The sequence below is a fragment of the Colias philodice genome, chromosome 13, assembly GCF_061535455.1.
Source record: "Colias philodice isolate Cphi_HAF_F1 chromosome 13, ilColPhil1 Martin Lab GWU primary, whole genome shotgun sequence".
In the NCBI taxonomy this organism is placed as follows: domain Eukaryota; kingdom Metazoa; phylum Arthropoda; class Insecta; order Lepidoptera; family Pieridae; genus Colias; species Colias philodice.
Genome location: NC_143098.1, coordinates 1,693,351 through 1,713,719, shown reverse-complemented (window position 1 = coordinate 1,713,719; position 20,369 = coordinate 1,693,351). Strand labels below are relative to the sequence as shown.

Sequence of the window (20,369 nt, the reverse complement as noted above, 5' to 3'; positions counted from 1 at the left end):
TATACACATCACAATTAAGGAGCCAATTAAGGGTCCAATTCCAATATTGTCCCTACTGCAGGTACGTGAGTAGCCGGTTTTAGAAAACCCCGAGTGCATGAAATCGAGGGATATGGTACTAGTATCATATTAATTATTACAAACAGGAATGCGGTGATTGTGGAATGAGAACGAAAATATATACATATTTTTAAGTCTCTAAGTATTCGTTTGTTGTGATTTAAACAAAAATGTATTTTCATATTTGGATGCTATTTTAAACCTAGATAATCTACGGCGTAGTATAATACATTTCCAACTCGCGTCAGTTAAACCGTAGGTTGGAATAACGTCATAATGTTCAAGTAATCTCATAAAGTCATACGCTTTATTAAATTATGTTCTTTAAATTAATGTTTCGAAACTGTTTGAGAAAGCAGTACATGAATACAGAAGTGGAGTAATCAGTTTCTAGATAGAGATTGGTTTGGGAGCCAATTTCAATAAGAGAGTACTAGCCAATCACGATAGAGTATGTTTTGTATGTACATAGAAATATCTGCAAACACAAGAACCTATTCCATTAGCAACGTCAAATGCATACTCAATAGATTCTATATTCCCTTTTATTTATATACTAGCAATGCCCTGCGGTTTCACCCGCATAGATAGCGATATCGTTACAGTGAAAAGTCTACTATAGGTCGGACTTTAGGTTTAATTTTTAATCACATGAAAATCACCTTTACCCCGTCCCGCACTACGGCCTTTTTTTTTGTTTTAGTGGGGAAATCCTTCATAGATACCCACGGCCTCCGGGGGAGGCGCCGTGGGTTATGTCGGATTCCTACCGACCAAAATCCCACTGTGTTCCGCCAAGACGCATATTGGTAGAATTCCTCCGTGACCCCCGCACTACGGCCTGCTCGAACAGTATATGTACCTACTATTTTCTGTAGATTGACACTTTAAAAAATTCGTTATATCTTTTGAATGGAATATCCAATTCTTTTCATTTAAAAAGTATTTTGCTGGTATTGAAACAGTCTACAATAAAACATCATTTAATGGGATAAGGATTAATATATGTGTATGGATAACATGGTTTGATTACTGTCGGCACTTCTATTTACTTTGAAAACGTAAAAAAGTTGTTGTAGTAACATAACTACTGAAGATGGACATATGGTATCGCGGACTTTCTTGTAGATATTGATCCATTCTATAATACCGTAGAACATTTTTTTGTTCTATCTTCAATAGATTCCGCAGCGCACGCGATGACAGAAGTTTTATTGAGGATTTTTTTACACCTTGGGTTACATTATTGCATTTTTGGTAAGGATCTCTAATTTTTTTGAAAATGCAATATAGCCTATGTTGCTCAGTAAAGATGCAGCTTTCTAATGGTGAAAGAATTTTTGAAATCGGTCCAGTAGTTTATGCGTGAAAACCATACATACATACATACTTACAAACTTTTCCTCTTTATAATATTAGTATAGACTAGCCGTTTGACCCGGCTTCGCCGCCTAAAATATTATTCGGTAATCATGAAAATCTAAGAAAAATCGGAAAAAGTCGATCGAGTAGCTTTAGCCTAGCTATTAATTTAGAAAATAGAAAAAAAAATGTTTGATCATAATAATAATTGTCAACCCGTCAAAAATAGACTTTCATTGTGGTAAAATAATATGAAAATCGCAGTAAAAGAATGTGTCCACTTAATTAAATCAGTAAGCTCATTCATACAACAAAAATATCACAAAAGAGCCGCTGACTTGTGAAATGCTAATAAAAATATTGTTTCTTATTTATCTAAGGCGTGATTTATATTCATAGCAACATTCAGACAGATATTGCTTAGTTTTCAATATTAATGGGGTAATTTTAACAACGTATCTATTAAACACGTGGTAAACAATGTCTAGACGACGTTTTAGTACTTACACTATTTAAATGATATATTAGGATACAATATTAATCGTGTACATGTTAATGATTATTATTAAATAACATCTAAATAAGAAAAAAATTAAAAGAGTAAATGATATATTGTTATTTATCCACCTTGTATTTTTTGTGTTAAATCTAGTTGTCTTTCAACACGTTTAAAATTCATATAACGTAGTTATACCTACGATGCAAAAAAATATATTAGATTTAAAAAACGTGGATAAATCTTTTTTTAAAGTCATGAACCTAGTTATATAGACATAAAAAGTTATTACATACATGATACATTACAATCCTAAAGGTTACTTAATATGTATATCTACTTAATTATTATCGACATTATAATTTTTTTTCGCTTTTTTTTCGCTTTTAAATAAAAAAAGCTATACATACAATTTTACATTGTATTTCTTATCATAATATTCTACGCATTTATAAGAACTCAATAAAAAAAGTATAGATCAAGACCAGTAATATTTAAATAAATAATGCTATTAATGGTTAATACAAGGATATGATTGAAATATATTATCCTCAAAGAAACTGATAATATTACCTATTTAACCATTATTACTTACTTTTCTATAATATGTCTTGCGAATCAACTAGTTGCGAAATGATTGAAATGTTTGTGAGAATGGATGGATGGATGGATGTTTGTTACTCTTACACGCAAATACTACTGAACCGATTACGATTAAATTTGGTAGGTATGTAGGTAGCTGAAGACCCAGAATAAGACATAGGCTACTTTTTATCCCATCAATCCCACAGGAACGGGATTTTCAATTACAATGACCATTCCAACCAATATTTCACATTAAAATTTCGTATTTTGAAAATATACAGAAAGATCAACAGGGAAGATAACAAAGACGTTAAATGCGTTTTGCAGTTATTATCCGTCTCACGAACATATTCTAATGTTTCAGTCGATGTTTATTGTTATGTATTTAAGCGGGAAATAGCTAAATTTAGATAATTACGGCAATTATTCAACTGTTTGTTGACCAAGGTAAATTTGTGAGTGTGATGTTCAAGTAGGTTATGTTTCCGTAATTAAATCGGCATTAAATTAATTATTTTTGATTTTGCTTTAGTTTTGTAGTAGCTACGCCCCGCGGTTACGCTCGCGGACGGGGTGGTCCAATTATAATGCTTCTATTTCTTCCTTTTTTATAAAATTCTTTATGGGCTTATTTAGAAGAGATAATATAAAACATGTTTAACCTTTCATTCTTTCATTTCATTAAAAGTTAAATCGTGAAACCTAACGAATAATATACAGATCGGCTGTCGCGATTCGTATTCACAGATTACCTTTTAAATTACGAACTATTAAATATAACAATTCAAAATCAATACTTCTTAAACGTAATTTACAAAAAGGTGAGAAAATTTAATGTAGCTCGTTTAGTAATTATTATTATTGTGATAAGTGTAAAACTTGTAATAATTATGTAAATTAATTATTATTATAATACGTACGATAACAGTTTCCTTTCCTTTATAATTTAAAAATAGAATATTAGGTATATTATGCACTAAATATTCCTTATATTTTAAGGATAAAAAACTGTCGTGTCCTGGATAATAATGTTATCAGATAACACCCTTAAAAATATGAATAACTAGCTTTCCGCCCGCGGCTTCGCCCACGTTTTCAAAGAAAAACTCGCATAGTGCCCGTTCCCGTGGGATAACTGGGATAAAATCTCCTATATGTTAATCCAAGTTACCCTCTATATGTGTGCTAAATTTCATTGTAATCGGTTCAGTAGTGTTTGCGTGAAAGAGTAACAAACATACACACACACATACATCCATCCTCACAAATATATATAATATTATAGTAGGATAGGCAGGAATTAATTCAATAACAAGAAAAATTACATACACCATGTGATAATAATTGCTTCTAACAAGTGGACCTACATTCTAAAAGGAAGATTCTCTCATATACAATATTGTATTAAACAGAGTATTAAGAAAGGATATACGAGACGGTCCAATTAATTCGCAACACAGTGAAGTCATCACCATCAACTTAAATGGACTCCAATAAACGCACGCGCACGTTTCATGTGAACAATACTACCGCTAATGAGTGAACCATAAACATCTCTTTTGATGTGAGATATTTTAATTTGCGGAAATTGTTTTCGCGTATCGTTTCGCGGGTCATTGACACTTGTGATGAGGATGTTTTGTATGAATTATGGTATGTATTGTCTATGTTTTAAATAGTTTGGTTGGTTTGGGATGTTTTGTTCGGAGTTTCTAGATCTGCCCACCTTTTAACATAGGTACCTATATGAAGAATGGAGGCTCTATCGTTGCTTGTATTTGTTCTTCATATTATTAAAAGATAAATTAACGAAGAAAAAGACGATGTTGTATCAATTATACCTATCCTTGTGTGAGGCCTAATATAAATTCGGTAGGAAATTCATCCTGCATCACGATTCATAAATAAACTTCACTGGTATGTATGATATCTCCATAAATAACCAATTACAATTATTAAATCCATCTCCAATTAATCACCACAATTAATATTTTCATACAAAAAATGTTGAACACCAAAAACACTTTGATGTTACTCGGTGATGTATAAAATTCTTTATTTATCCTGTCATTGCCGTTTGTTGTTTAATCATACTTATAGACCGGGAGATACTGACACAAAATTTCGAGTCATTTGTAACAGTATGGCGGTTCTACAGGGTTCTTAGTACGCAATGACAAAAAGAAAAATGATGGTGTGAACGCTGGTACCGGCGGCTTAGTCGCGTGGGCGTTAGTCGAACTCGTCGGAAAATAGCGAAAGTCAAACGATTTGTAACAGTATGGCACTTATTTTTCCTGGAAGTTTGAGGATCAAAGAATATAAATACAAAATTTCAAAGATCTAGGTGTTGGAAATCTTCACTTATATAAATTAATACTAAATTAATTTTTCAAGTATGACAGCACTTTTTCCCCCTACTAGAAGTATGGCAAATATAATAATGGTCACATTTTATCAAATACTCTCCAAAAATCCAAATGCAATACTGGTACAAAAAGTTTGGCGAAATAAATTTTTTTTGCAGATTTTCGGCGGTATGGCGACCATTTGGAATCGTCCGAAAAGTATGGCATGGCGATTTTCGTAAATGGCTGCACGACGATGGTTACCTGTGCAAAAGTTAGCCTGGTACAAATGGTTGAATAATTGTTTTATTTAAATCAACATATTCGCGTCGGTATGGCGGGCTGTAAGTCACACCGGAAAAGTATGGCATGACACTACCGCCTACTTCTTTTTTATGGGCTATCGGTAAATACTAAAATTTTTGTGTTACAAATCGTTTGACTTTCGCTATTTTTCCGACGAGTTCGGCTAACGCCCACGCGACTAAACCACCGATACCAGCGATCACACCATCATTTTTCTTTTTATCATTGCGTACTAAGACCCCTGTAGAACCACCATCCTGTTACAAATGACTCGAAATTTTGTGTCAGTATCTCCCGGTCTATTAGTGCCCGCGGCGGGCAAACAGGAAAAATATTCACAATTTAACTAATAACGAGGGGGCGGAGTCGTTTCTTCCATTTATTTATTAAATATTTTGTTGTACACGTTTTTTTGGCTATAACATTCCTTAATTTTTGTTTGTAGGCATTTTTGCGTTGGAAATTCGAGCAAGTTGCAAGAACACGGTGAACTTCGTTAATTTGTAAAGAATTAAGATAAAAAATAACAGTATTCGTACGAATAATATAAATTTTCTTTTACGTTTTGGTCCTTCGAACCAGATGTAGATGTAAATTATAATGTTAATTATAAGTTAGAAAACTGATGAACTGAGAATGGCAAATATTTAAAAAAATTACCAAAAATAAATATAAAAGCGACTTGAAATGTAAAAAAATAAAAGTAACTTTTCTAAATAAATTACGCTTTCTTAATGGCCTAGTTCAATTACCTAAGTTTACTATTCATATTTACATAATGTTCTCTTGCTCCAAAGTCGCTTTTGACAAAGAGGTCTCAAAGCTCAAAACAATAACGAAAAAAGTTAACATGTTGAATTATACGAGATAAAGTCTATTTCCATACTATCCCCGAGTCATATTAGATTTATCGCGTTTTCTTATCGCGGCACGAAATGATCAAATGACGAAGTGAATATCCTTAAAGGTAAGATATTTAATGGTTCCCAGATGACTCTGCCGTTCGGAACTATCGATCACGGAGTCTGATTAATTTCTATTCGCGGTTACGACTGTATTTCTGTCTGTCCATAGCAAAGGATGATGATCTGAAAGTAAAGTGCCAGTAGAAACCACAGTTCGAACAATTTGATGCATTAGCAAATGGATACTTTAAATGTTCAACTGCTGGTCTTAAAAAATATAGGAAACATCTCCTCGTTTTATCATAATAAAAAATGCTTTACCATAGTAACATATGTAATTTCTATAAAAAGGAGAATATTTCAAAGCATTTTTTTTCTTTCTATTAACTGACAAACATTTGCGGTGTTATCCCTAAATTAGTGAGCACGTCATGCAGATAACAAAAATTGACAGCATAACATTATGTATTCTGAAGTATCAGTTAATATTTTAGGTTTTATTCTTATTTATTCATACATAAAAGGTAGCTTAGGCTTGTTATTACAAGTAGTATACAAATTATGTACAACAAGGCAATTACATTACGCCATACAGATAAGATATAGATAAATAAATCTGCAGAATATGGTAATGTATTTTATATGTAATTACATTAAAATAATAATATAACAGTAAATGCTTTATGTGGACTTTTTTTCTTAGGAGTAAGTAGGTACTCTTTCCGTGATTAGGTTTGTCAACTACTTCTTCAGGTCAACAATCTCTGTACTTAGGACGTTGTTATGTTTATTATATTAAGGATCTTATTTCAAGACCATAGGATCAGTTAGATCAACCAAAAAATGTATGTCTGTCACGATGACAAGGTCCTTCAGTGCGTCAATAGAATTAGTTAGCCCAGTGCAGTGGTAATGTTCGACTTATACGGAATTCAAAGCATCTTGTTCTCTATCCTCATATGGCGAGAGATACAATCTGAATATAGGCTCGATGTTTTTGATGCATTCAGTCTAGGCTTTAGATTCAAAGCTAGATAGTTAATTAAATGTCATCGCGGAGTGCTCTCGTAAATTAGCATGCGAGTGTTAAGTCGTTGTGTTATCTCGGTGATTCATCTCTGTTTGAGTAATGAGTGGGTGATGTGCGACATGATTAGTTAAATTATTGCTTGTAGTTCAACTGTTGAATTTAGGATGTTGTGGGTAATAAATTTTGTACGTATTTTCGGGAGAAAAGGTGATTAGCTGTATTGAAATAGGTACTGAATGTAGGGCGTCGGAAGTAAGCAGATTATGAGCCTTAATTTATTAAGTTGTTATAATTTTGTAGATCTAATCTTTTTAATATTTACTGTATCTTCCGCATTTTCATCTTCCCTACAGGTAAACAAACTCTCAAAAACGGAAAATATTTATTTTTTACTCTGCCATAAATAATCATTAAGATAGACACACCCACTAATTTTCCCATCACGGTGTAACAGTGAGGCCAATTTTAACGTTACGTATGTAATTCGTCGAACACCGCTTAGGAGATGAATTTCAGTCACATGTCGAGCTGTCTCCACACCGATCTATCTTGATCAGCACTCTAACAATAGATGGTAGACAACTAGATACGACAAGTGTGTGAATTTGTTAGAAGCTAGCGTGTCATGTTTTGTTACTTGAGAATACGTTTCGTGTAGGCGTTGACTGTATAAAGTTTTTCAGATTTGATTTTCAGTGTTAGATTACAATTCAATATGAATCAATATATCTTACTTTGTAGGTGCGTATTATTATAAAACTGAATATTGTAAATAATAAAATGTTCTAGTAACTTTCCATACAGAAATGCTTGATTTAATTAAATTATTTTCAAAATTTTAATCATTTGCTTATTGGCGCGATCTTTGATACCTGTTTAAAGTGGAGCTTTGCACTTAATTTTGATGCAAAAACTGACACGATCGGAAAGTGCATACGTGCTTCCAGATTTACTATCTTTGTGATGTAATGTTAATGAGTCACGCATGTACCGGTGATATAGATTACGTTGTTATAATTGTGTGTAGAGATAACCGGTCGCGGCCTTCGGTTTTTGTGGGTGAACCAGTTTAATAGCAAGTTTTGGCTAATGGGAATTCAATATTTTTTATAGTACAATTTTTTTATTTATTTTTTTTTTTTTTTACTGTATCATAGATGATGTGTTTATATGATTAATAATAATATGCTCACTAAAGAAGGTTTTTTGGGGAACTGGTTATTGTTTTTATCATCATGGTTAAAATATTGTATACTTAATTACACATGTAGTAGTTTACTTTATATTCACCACTTTATCAGTATTGTCTTCAGCCAAATTGGTATTTAAGTTAATTGCGTATTTTTTGTGATTCTATTTATTTTGCTTAAAATTCCGTTTACTATTTAGACCGTGCCTCGCGGCAGATCGCCGAGGATTAAAAAAAAAACTTTTCACTTGTTAAGCTTACTTTTAGCTGGAAGCAGTTTCTAATTAACATCGTTAGCCGGAGGCCTAAAAGCTCTGCCATCTCGAGGGGCCTCTAAATTCATCTGGATATACGCGATAAGCTGAGGCAAGACTAGCGAAGATTCGTGTCGAGTTGCGGCGCTCTAAACACCGTAAAGTATACGTAACCGATTTTGATAATTCATTTTTTATTCGAGAGCCGGTGCTTCTGATATACTATGATGCAGAGCAGTAGTACCTATTATTTGTTCCAGTGTGGGAAAGTGATGGCACAAGATGACCTATACAGGGTGTCCCACTATTGGTATACTAAGCGCGAAGGGACTTGTAGTTTTGCATACACTGATCACGTAAAAAATACTTAAAAAACAAAATTACATCAAAAATTTTTTGCTAAATTTTTCCTGAAAATCTATGTTTTCTTCTCTAGCTTCGCGCAGCCGGCATATACCGCTCCTCTAATGTGAGCATTTTGTCTATGAAAACATAATCTTAAATGACAGCTCACGTGCTGGTGGCAAAGTTGGGTGGGTTGCTTGTTATGGGTGTACACATAGAGTTTTAAGAATTCATCTTTTTGAAAAAAAAATGCGTTTGGAATTTTTTAATTATTTTTTACGTACTCAGCGTATTCCACACACCTTATTATTAGTACACCCTGTATAGCTGAAACTATACTGAGTAATTTAGGAATATTCGACACTGGAAATAATACTGTTTTTAGACATCATGGTGGTCAATTCTGACAATTCGACATCCATGTCTACATACTACGCGTTGGATCTGCCCGGCCACACTTGCGTTTGCTCGAATGTTCGCCGCGCTAATGTGGCCACGGCATTACAGCGAAACGTCTCTCGTTCTTGACCCCTGGATTTGTGAGGTCGGCTCGTGGATGCTTTTCGATCGATATGGTGAGAGATGGTCATGTTTGTTGGTGAGGAAATATGATATGTTGAAATGGTGTTCGACGTTTGTTACTGAGAATTTTTTACAGGAGAGAGGAATGGGCTAGAATTTCTTAGGTTATGTAGATGCTAAGAATGGTAAGTTTTGATAGGATTCGAAATTTGGGAAGTGGTTGTGTATTTTATTGTGCTATGTAGGTATAAATTAATGGCGAGTTAATATTATTTAGCATTATACATATATTTAAAATTATTATATTAAATATATCAGTCAGTTAGTTCAGTAACTATCAACATTGTATATGAGAGCAATTCACAATTGTACTAAAATTGTAATAATTATCTATAAACTATTTTGCTAAAACTGCAAAATAAATGATAAATAACATAGCCAACTCGTCCTTATTCACGTTCTGTTAATGTATAACCGGTAACAGATCAGCGATGCGTGCTCCTCTTTGTTCTCTAGTGACGACGTTTAAATTAACTATTTGTATCTATTTAGCACGTTATAAACTGAGAAAATTCATATGCAAAAAATGAAATAGGACAAGTTTAGAGACCACCTTATTAGGTTATATTTATAAGTCGTTATTAGACACCATGTCGAGTAAGTAAAAGTAAAAAGTGACTCTTTATTAAGCCCCCCTAGACAAGTGGCTTTCTATTAGCGTAAAGTTCAATAGAATAGATTATGAATGTATGAGATTGACGTTTGATTACGACGACGACGACGATTGATTACGTCAATCTCATACATTCATAATCTATTCTATTGAACTTTACGCTAATAGAAAGCCACTTGTCTAGGGGGGCTGTTCATATTTTCAAAATAAAATCCACCTAGGTAATATAATACTAGTCTTTACCGCTTAAGCTGAAGAGTTTGTTTATTTGCTTGAACGCGCTAATATCAGGAATAATTTCATTGTTAGATAGTCCATTTATCGAGAAAGGCTATAGACTCTATATCATCTCGCGAAGACCAAGTTTTACTACACTTCGCTTCACTTAGTCGCGGAGCAATGCGTGTAAAACCGCGGCACTTAGCTAGTAATATATAAAACAGCATTAAATTAGATACCATTTACTCATAAAGGAATAAGATGATATTAGAATATAATAAGAAACATTACACTTTATATGCAAATAGGTAACAATGGCTTCCAAAACTACGCAATAGTTCATTTGACTGTATAATCTATATTTGTTTCTACAGTGTAACCCCTATTACGAATAACTACATTATCAGCTGATTTAGTTTATTCGAAGGTCACTTGAATATTTTGCTAAGCGTAATAATGCATTTTGTTCGTAATGATATGAGTGTAGATAAAATTAATTTAGAGGTAAAGTAAACATAGGAAGAATACCTATCTTATTTGAAATCTAATTTCGCATGAGATAATCTCAATGTCCATTTAGGTATATGTGTGTCCTTAATGCCCTCCCATAACAAAATTTTGTCAATGTCATAGATATTTAAAAGCCTTTAGTCTACAGCAATATTTTCCCAAATTATTCATCGCAAAGAGTAAATATCAATAAATCTACGTGATAGTTAAGACGTAAAAAGTTGATAATGGACTGCTACATCTGAAGAGAGATTGACCTATTTGACATCGATAGGGTGTTTAAAACGAGAAACCAGGATAAGGCTTCCAATTTTCCTGTTGCTGACTCCATAGAGATTGAAGTATCTCTTGATTCCATAGCCTTTTCAACAAGTAACAAACCTATTAAATTATAATTGTAACCTATTAGATTTGGGAAATTAAATCGATATTAATTAAAACAAGTAAACATTACCACAAAAGGTCCACGCAAACTCTTATCTCGCCATAAAATGTACCAGGCACACAGAACGCCGCCGGAGTCCGCACGATTTGCTGACGCAGCGCCATTATTTACACTTCACATATGGTGTGCCGCTGGCGATCGCATATTAAGTGCCATCATATGCTACTTACGAGCTCTCTAAATAGATACGTGTACACTTGGAATTTGGCAAGGTTTTATAAATAGATTAGAGGCTGTTGCATTGTTAGGATCTTGTGCAGTTCTAGTATAGATTGCATCTGCTTTGTATTTGCAGTTCCAGTGGTATACCTGTAGATAAATAAGTTGTGGTATATTTTTGACAATTTCTGGTCCTAGAGTATTTTAAAGGTACGTCTGTTATTTATGAGAGTTTATGGTAATTTAGGAGAAACCCAATATAGGTTAAGAATGTTTACAAATGAAAAACAATGAAACAATCCATTGTAGATGTTTGTTGTTTTGACAATAAGATACCGTGACGAACGTGATGGATTAGAAATAATGCGTAATGACGCATTACATACATAAGAGATAATAAATATTTTATTATCTCTAATTTAGTGATACTTACTACCAGGTAATACAAAGCTTACTAGTTACTACCTATGCTAATTTAGAAATCATGGAGACTATATCAACGAAAACTGTATTAACAATGAAATTAATGATACCCTGTAAAATTCCCCTTAGTTCTATACAAAACAAAGCATCTAAATGAATACATTAAACTGGGAAAGAAGACATAACGCAACAAACAGCAAATGTGGTCAGTCACACTAAAACCGAGACAGCGCATAAATCAAATAAACGTAAAACAGTCTGAAGACGAGTCAATCCTTTAAAATAAAACGAAATGGTCGTTACTTTGGTTTTGTTTGGAATATTAATGGTACAGGAATAAATGTCGGGATAGAAATGCGTCTCGGATAGGTGTTGGTTTAGATGTAGGTGTAATGTTTGAGTACTAGGATTGCATGAAATGTGAAGGGTTGAAGGGAAGTTAATATTATTGGCTAGGAAGAGTAGTAGATCTTTGGTAGTATGATGGTATAGATGGTACTTATGATGATGATGAAGAATTATGGATTATTCTTGGTGATCATATTATAACAAAAATAAATCGCTAGTGCAATAGTGAATAGATAATACAATAAAACAATGTATTTTCCGTCTAGATATTAAAAAATATAGTGTCTAGAAGTTAGAAGAGATCGTTGATTGCGGGTCAAGTGTGTCGGTCAATGGGAAACTTTGTGTAAAATATCTAGAAACTTCTACGTATCATACTTCACGTATCATCATATTATTACATCAATTAAGTGTTGAATCATGCTTTAATAACTCGTTGATTAAATGAACATTTGGTTTTGGCAAATGATGATTAAATTATAAGTCATTAGTACATTTAATTATGCCTGTAATAAAACCTGAATGTGCGAATTAAAATAGCCAAATACTAAATATTATATGTTAAACTGCCATGCAAAAACCATCTGAATTAATTATGGGGTCAACCGGGGCAAATGCAACTAAAAAATAACAAGTTTGAAGTTTGATCGGTTGCAGTTATCTCCTTTTATATTTGGTCATTTATTTGACCCATTTAGTGATTTTTGTATTTATTCAAGATTATTTTCAACCAATCAAGCAATACAGTAGTCTTATAAATAACTGGTAGTGAGAATATTTCCTAAAATTGGTAGAAAAAGTTACATTAACCCCTAGTCGGGGGTAAATGCAACTAACTGCCATAGCTCTTCTTCTATTTCATATAAAACAACGAATATAGAATATATTTATGAGATTTCATGTTATTCATAGGATTTTGAACTGGATTACCGTGTAGCAAGGACGAGTTTTCAGGAAAAATCTTATTTTTCTGATTGTGGGGCAAATGCAACTATTTGTTAGAGAATTAGTGTGGGGAATGCAAAAAACATATTCATCGATATATTTTTATTATTCTATATATATATACAATAACGTTATCTATACAATAACGTTGCGATCGTAGATGGCACCGCATTATTTAGAGGAAAAACTCATGTACCTACTTTGATTTACCACTTTAAATCGCAACAAAAAAAATTACAGTGTACTACCTACTAAGTCAATTTTAGTTTTTGGTCAGAACAAATAATATTCTTTGTGTTAAATATTGTTAAAAACGTAAACCAAACAAAATACGTTTATTAGTTAATCAACCGTTTACTAAAAATTACTTGAACAATCACAGAACTATCCTACCTATCGTTTTTAGTTACTTATATTCTTTAACCACGCTTTTTTTATCTAATTTGAATTTTACTTATGAACCCGTCTCTGGGTATAATATCGAAGAAATAATCGATGGTTCTTCTTTAATTAATCATAAAGAAAGTATATTTTGACTACCAAGAAGGATACATAATAAAAATATCGTCACTGTCACATCACTAGTGTTTTTAGTTTCATACAAAAATATAAGGGGCTATTGTAACTAACCTCACAGTTGCAATAACCCCACAGTGAAATTTTCATGAGGCAAATGTAACTGCATCAATAACACAAAATAGAGTCAACTAACGCACTAAAAATATAAATGAAATAAGCTTAACGGCTTGTGATAATCGTGTCCAATCAAAAACACCTGCAAAAAATCACTCCTAAACAATTTTTTTGTCTGCAAAACTCGACACCTGTTTTTACGCACACCAACTTCAAAATAGCGGTTTGACACAATGGTCTATCAATCAAATAGTTTTCATCGTAGGGGCACCATCTATTACTTGTAAGATTTATTAGTCGTTGAGTTATTGAATCATAGGTGGCGATATATTACAACAACTCTAATAAATTAGTTATGATAACTAGTTGCCATAGCCCCATAGTTGCATTTGCCCCGGTTGACCCTGTATATTTCTCTAAAATGTTGCATATAGCAAACGTTATTAACATACACAAAATGTTATGTCCATTGTAATTACCCGTAAACTAAATAGATATATTAATTACCTTATCTAAACAAGTAATACGATACATATCTATTAACTGTAACTGATTGGTGATTTGCTTATCACCGTGATCAATCATACGTATTGAAATCATATTCTCTGTATGTATGATGTCCTAGTGACAGGTTGATTATGTACCGTTGGACATGTATGGAAGTAGGTATGGCCCGCGGCTTTGTTCTTATATATATTATATGTCCATACATAAGCTAATTTAATTCTAAAGATTACGTGAAGAAGCAATATACATGATGTGATAAATACAATAAATTTCGCGATTGTATTAATATTTTTATATCAGTTTTACACGTAGGTAGAATATTTTATAGACAAGACAGAAATCGTAGAAATAGTATATCATTGGCATGATATTTAACAATATAGGTACCTAAGCAAATAAATCGTTGATATATCGTATACAATAATACATAATAATTAATGATACAATTAGGACTTAGGGCCTTCTAGACAAGATGTCTCCGAAAGTCTATGGGTGGTATTGGACAAATTTAATTTAAAAATTCGTTTATTGCTTGCTCTGTCGTAAAAATAAAATTTTAATAAAAATTGTAAGAAATGCATAGAGATTAGAGAACTAAACTTATAAATTTAAACCAAAAGCGTACACCGCTTACAATAATAAGAAAAACCAAAGACAATCGATCTATACTTCCATTCTCTATACATATAACATTCCAACAATATTATAAGGTAACGTAAACAATTACGAGCACAGAGCAATGCGGTTTGTTTTAACAGGTGTTCGCCTTCCGTTTGAGCTGTCTAGATCTAGGAAATGGTAGGATTAGGTATATGTGCGGTGGAGTAATTGCTATATCTCCTGCCTTTTGTTTCGTTCTGTTTTAAAGCTTGGTATAGTATGTGAGATAATTTTTAAGACAGTGCGCGCACGAGCAACTTTGTCTCCGCAACTATTTTGTCTCTCCCACCCATGGGCTAGTATGAAAGTGCGCGCACGTAGCGACGCAACTCCCCATACAAATTGATGGGAGAGACAAAATAGTTGCGGAGACAAAGTTGCTCGTGCGCGCTCGCTCTAAGGGGGTTTCTTTAATTAAAATGCACTGCTACTTTGGTTTAGAAATCGTATGAATGAATATTGTGTAAAGTAAATGTGCAATGTGTGCACTTCTGGTGAATAGAAAATCCAGATCGATATGTCCTTTTGAAAAAGTGTTATAACCCGTCCTTGGAACGTAAAAACGTTATTTTTATTATAAAAAATTGTGCTCTAGAGAATATGGAATAATTTATCAAAACCTTCGCTTCATATTATTATTTTGTAGGCCGTACCCAATTAGGTCACTCCAAAAGCCAAAACCTGAGTGATCTAATTTTCTCTATACTCTTTCTATTTAAGTGCCTACACTATACAGTATACATTTTTATATTTTTCTTATTTTTGAAAAAATAATTTCTTGTTCAAAAAATCCTCAAGACGTGGGCGATATTACAAGCCTCATTGTATGTTTTAACTCGAAAAACTATATTTAAACAATGATATTTAGTGAATTAATTTTGGTTACTTGAGTAAAATACGTTATAACGTTGCTCTAATACTATAATAGATGGTACAGGGAACTTTCAATAAGCTATGAGTTCGAAATAGTTCGATTTTAGTGCCAATCTAGGTTAATGAGATAACTTTATCAATTCCCTAATAACTTGGTTAGGATATTTCATAAAACTTGAATTAGTGGTAGGTTTCTTCTTCTAAGCGGTATTTTTGATAATATCTTTCGGTTCGGTACAAAGAATTAAGCAATTTCTTTATTGTTATTAACATAAGTGTGGAAATTACTTTTTCTAAACTGGTATCAAATAACAAATACCCAAATAAATTCTTACAATTCGTAAAACAATACAGACAGTTGGCAACAGAAGATTTTAATTATGATTAAATTATCACGTATGTTTCGTAACATCGTCTGGCAATAAATGGCGCACATGCACGTACTTTTAACAATTTAATTAATATTTCTAATTGGTTTTTAGAAATTTGTCCATTATACAGAAATTTATGTATTAGCTCTATATTTATCCGTCCCCTGGGCTTATATTTCGGCCGAGCCAAATTTAATATTGCTCGAAAGGTTAGGAATAAATTTGATAGCGTGTTCCAAAGGTTACGGGTTGCGTAAAATATTTGCGAATTTACCAAATGAGTAGTTTACAAACATATTTTTCAACATTGTCTAATATAATTAACTTATAATTAATAACATGGTAAACTGAATTTTGTGATGTTTCAGTATTAACTTGTTATTGGCTTTCTACGAATTAAATACAAAAAATTGGGGGATTTCTAATATTTAAAGTTATACCGTATTTTTAAGAGATTTATATAGCCTTCCTCGATAAATGGGCTATCTAACACCAAAATTTTTTTTTAAATCGGACCAGTAGTTCCTGAGATTAGCGCGTTCAAACAAACAAACTTCAGCTTTATAATATTAGTATAGATTATGTTATGTGAAACTTTCGCTCCAATATTTCAGTGGAAAACAAATAAATGAAAATACAAGCTTAATTTTAAATGTTTATTCATTCCCTAGATACAGTTTCAGACTTTGTAATATACTAAGTATAATTAGTTAATTAACTGACTCAACGAACTGCGGACCTCATGAAATTTCTTCATAAATTTCATCTTTATTTTTGCTCTTTTAATTTGTATATTTGGCGATTCGGAATGGGGAAAAATCCAATTATTTTTTTCATTTAATCATTTAAATCGCTCCAGCCGTTCTAAATTATTAAAATTTAAACATGTAGAAATAAATCTCATCACAAAAAATATGACGGCTTAATCAATTGCTTCCAGTCAACTAACTGAAACTGTAACTAAACTGAAAAGTTCTAATAACTGTTAAAATGAATATACTTGTATAACGTATTGTAACAAAATGTTCATCTGTTCCTGATTTTATTACACTATTTTTGCAAACATTTCTTCGGTCATAAAGTTATTAACAAAAGTTGCATAGCTGGCAGTGCAGCCAAAGCAAACATTCGCACTGACGAATATCCACAACAGACATAAAATGAAAAACACCGTGTTTACTGTCGGACACAGTTATATCTAAGCCGTTATAGATCCATCTTGTCACATAAAACGATCGTTCGTTTTATAGAGTAACAAAAGATAAGACTTATTTATATGTAAGATACGACGTTGTATTTATATGGTACCAGGAGTGTATGAATGTAAGAGGGATTATTGACTGAGTGGATTGTAATTTGGATGTTTTAATTTATATGGTACCAGGAGTGTATGAATGTAAGATGGATTATTGGCTGTGTGGATTGTTAATCTTGATTTTTAGGGATATTTTCGAGTCAGAAAATAAAGTAAATGTGTTTTTTTTAATAAATAAAGAAAGATGTAATTAAACTTTGTTACCATCACATAAAATTTGTAACTGAAGACTAGGCAACTATATCATTTACGGTAATGTAGCGTGATGATATATAGCCTATGGCCTTCCTCTAACAACGAAACAATTTTTCAAATTGGACCAGTAGTTCCCGAGATTAGCGCGTTCAAACAAACAAACAAACAAACTCTTCAGCTTTATAATATCAGTATAGACAGTTAGGTATATCAGTTGTTTCGAATTGAAATTGTCTTCAGCTAAAACTGCGATTTAGTGTTACGAGTTAGTTTATCTCTACGTGAACAATTTATAAGGCAGTAAGAAAAGGTTCAAATTATTGGATAGGACGAAAAGGAAAGGGAAGTTCAGCGAGATTTATATTTGTGTTTAATGGAAATTTTCCTCGGGATAGACGGTTTTATTTCTTTTTATATAAAGTTTATTTTATTGTTAGAAAATTAAGAACTTTTGAATCTTGGGTCGGTATTTCTTCTTTCAGCCAAAGGCACACAAATAAGCATAATAAATTAACATAATGATTTTTGTTAAAAGTATACAGTTATAATTATTGATATATTGTGTACTAATTTTAAATGTTAACTAAATTAGTTAATTTGTACTAATTTTGAACGTTGACTAAACTAATCAATTAAAAATTTAAATCATTAATGATTTTAATTGTGGCATGCTACAGAGTAATTAATTTTAAAACATTAAACGAATCTTTTGTTGCTTTTCCAACAAATTTAGTGAACAATGTAATTTAATATTCCACCTCGCAGCTCGATATTGTTTAGAAATATTGAATCGGGTTCGCGTAATAGTGTTACTGCGGCGTCGATGAAATTATACGTTAAGGTGTGTACATACTGGGTTATACTAGGTCAGGTAAATTATTAAACAAACAAAACAAACATAACTCAATTAGACTTCTCTAGAAGCACTTTTGAATCGTCATTAGGTACATAGTTTTACCATTGAACACCGATTCGGAAAGCAGTTTCTACAGAGACGAACCGGCAAGATACTCCGTAGTAGGTACTCGGCTAAAGTTATGTAAAACTAGCGGTCCGCCCCGGCTTCGCCCGTGGTACATGTTTACGTTTTCTCTACATAAGAACCATCCTCGTACTTCAAGGAATATAATAAAAAAAGAATCATCGAAATCGGTTCAGCCGTTCTCGAGTTATGCGCTTACCAACACATTTTGCGATTCATTTTTATATATAAGATAAGAAGAAGATTACATATTATGTTATTAGAATAGAGTTCTTTTTGTAGTTAGTCCTACTATAATATGATCTTTATCGGGATTGGAAAAAAATTTAGTGTAACATTTTTTCGTTACGCGTGACATTTGACGACGCGGTTGGCGCAGTGGTAAAGTAACTGCCTACTGAGCCGACGGTCCCGGGTTCGATCCCCGGTCAGGGCAAATATTTGTGTGATGAACTCAATTATTTGTTCTTGGGTCTGGGTGTTATATCTATATATGTATTTATAAAATATTATATTTATCGTCGCCTAGTACCCACAACACAAGCCTTAATTGAGCTTACTGTGGGACTAGGTCGATTTGTGTAATAATGTCCTTTAATATTTATTATTTATTATTTATTTTTCCGTTACGCGCCATCTTTTTGTTATGCCTACCACGCGTGATTCGACGTATTTCTTGAAAAATAAGGTCATAAAGAAGTTTCACTTCTTACGTGTGTACACTAGTAGGTACACGAACACATTTTTTAAATATAAAATATCTGTTCGGGTTTGCATGAAACGCGGCTAGATTAAAGTCTGGATAAGAAAATAAAACTTTTATACGAGCGACACGCGAGCGAAGCCGCGGGATCAAGGTAATAAAAAGGTAATTATATATCCGGAATGTTCTCGGTACATTTGGATATGACATCATAAAGAATACATACAATACGTACCTAGTAACTAACTATTACGTAATTAGTAATTAACTATTATTTTGTATTTTAAAAAACAAGCCTTCACGTCTATTAATAAGAAAAATGCAATAGATACGGCGAAATCCAATAAGGAAAACGATCATCTGTATTCTATATAAAACTTGTACGATAAAACTTTAAATCGAAGCACGTGTATGAAGTTTGCGTTTCATAGAACTCCATACGTTATATTTCAAGAGAATTGGAAAAATACTATTCGCAATATGTCGGGAATGTTTACTGTTTCATATTGTATTGGATCTTTTATATTTCCTGTTTGAACAGTAGGATTACTTCCAAAAAGACATTCAATTTTAGGGTACATGACTTATACCGCTTATTGTTTGAACAGGCTTAGAGATTACTTTCAAAAAGACATTCAACTTTAGAATAAGATTTATGTCCATTATAACTTGTCAATACTTCCTTTGTTTTAATATTATCAAAGAGAGCAAAATATACGCAGTTACATTTCAATGTTTAGTAATTATCCTTTGAAATAAAGAACTCTGTTCCCTAACAAGAATTTAAAGTATTATGTACGTATACGTTACAAGCTGGGCTCAAGTCTCGACAGCTGTAAGCTGACATGATGCAGAAATTGTTTGTAACACAAGGAGCGGTGGCCCGACACAATCTTGTTGCGGGCGAAACTAACTGCAGTGGACTCAAGTCAGCTTGCGGTTGACTTGCTTCCACTCATGCTTGCCTATTACTTTTGGTTGATTTATGTTCCTAAAATTGTAGACT

At 32.7% G+C, this 20,369-nt stretch overlaps 1 protein-coding gene across 1 annotated transcript in view; it reads left to right on the top strand.

The window, feature by feature from the left end:
• Positions 1–20,369, top strand: part of Pkc53E (Protein C kinase 53E) — a 162,915-nt gene that overhangs the window by 4,353 nt on the left and 138,193 nt on the right. The window lies entirely within an intron of this gene.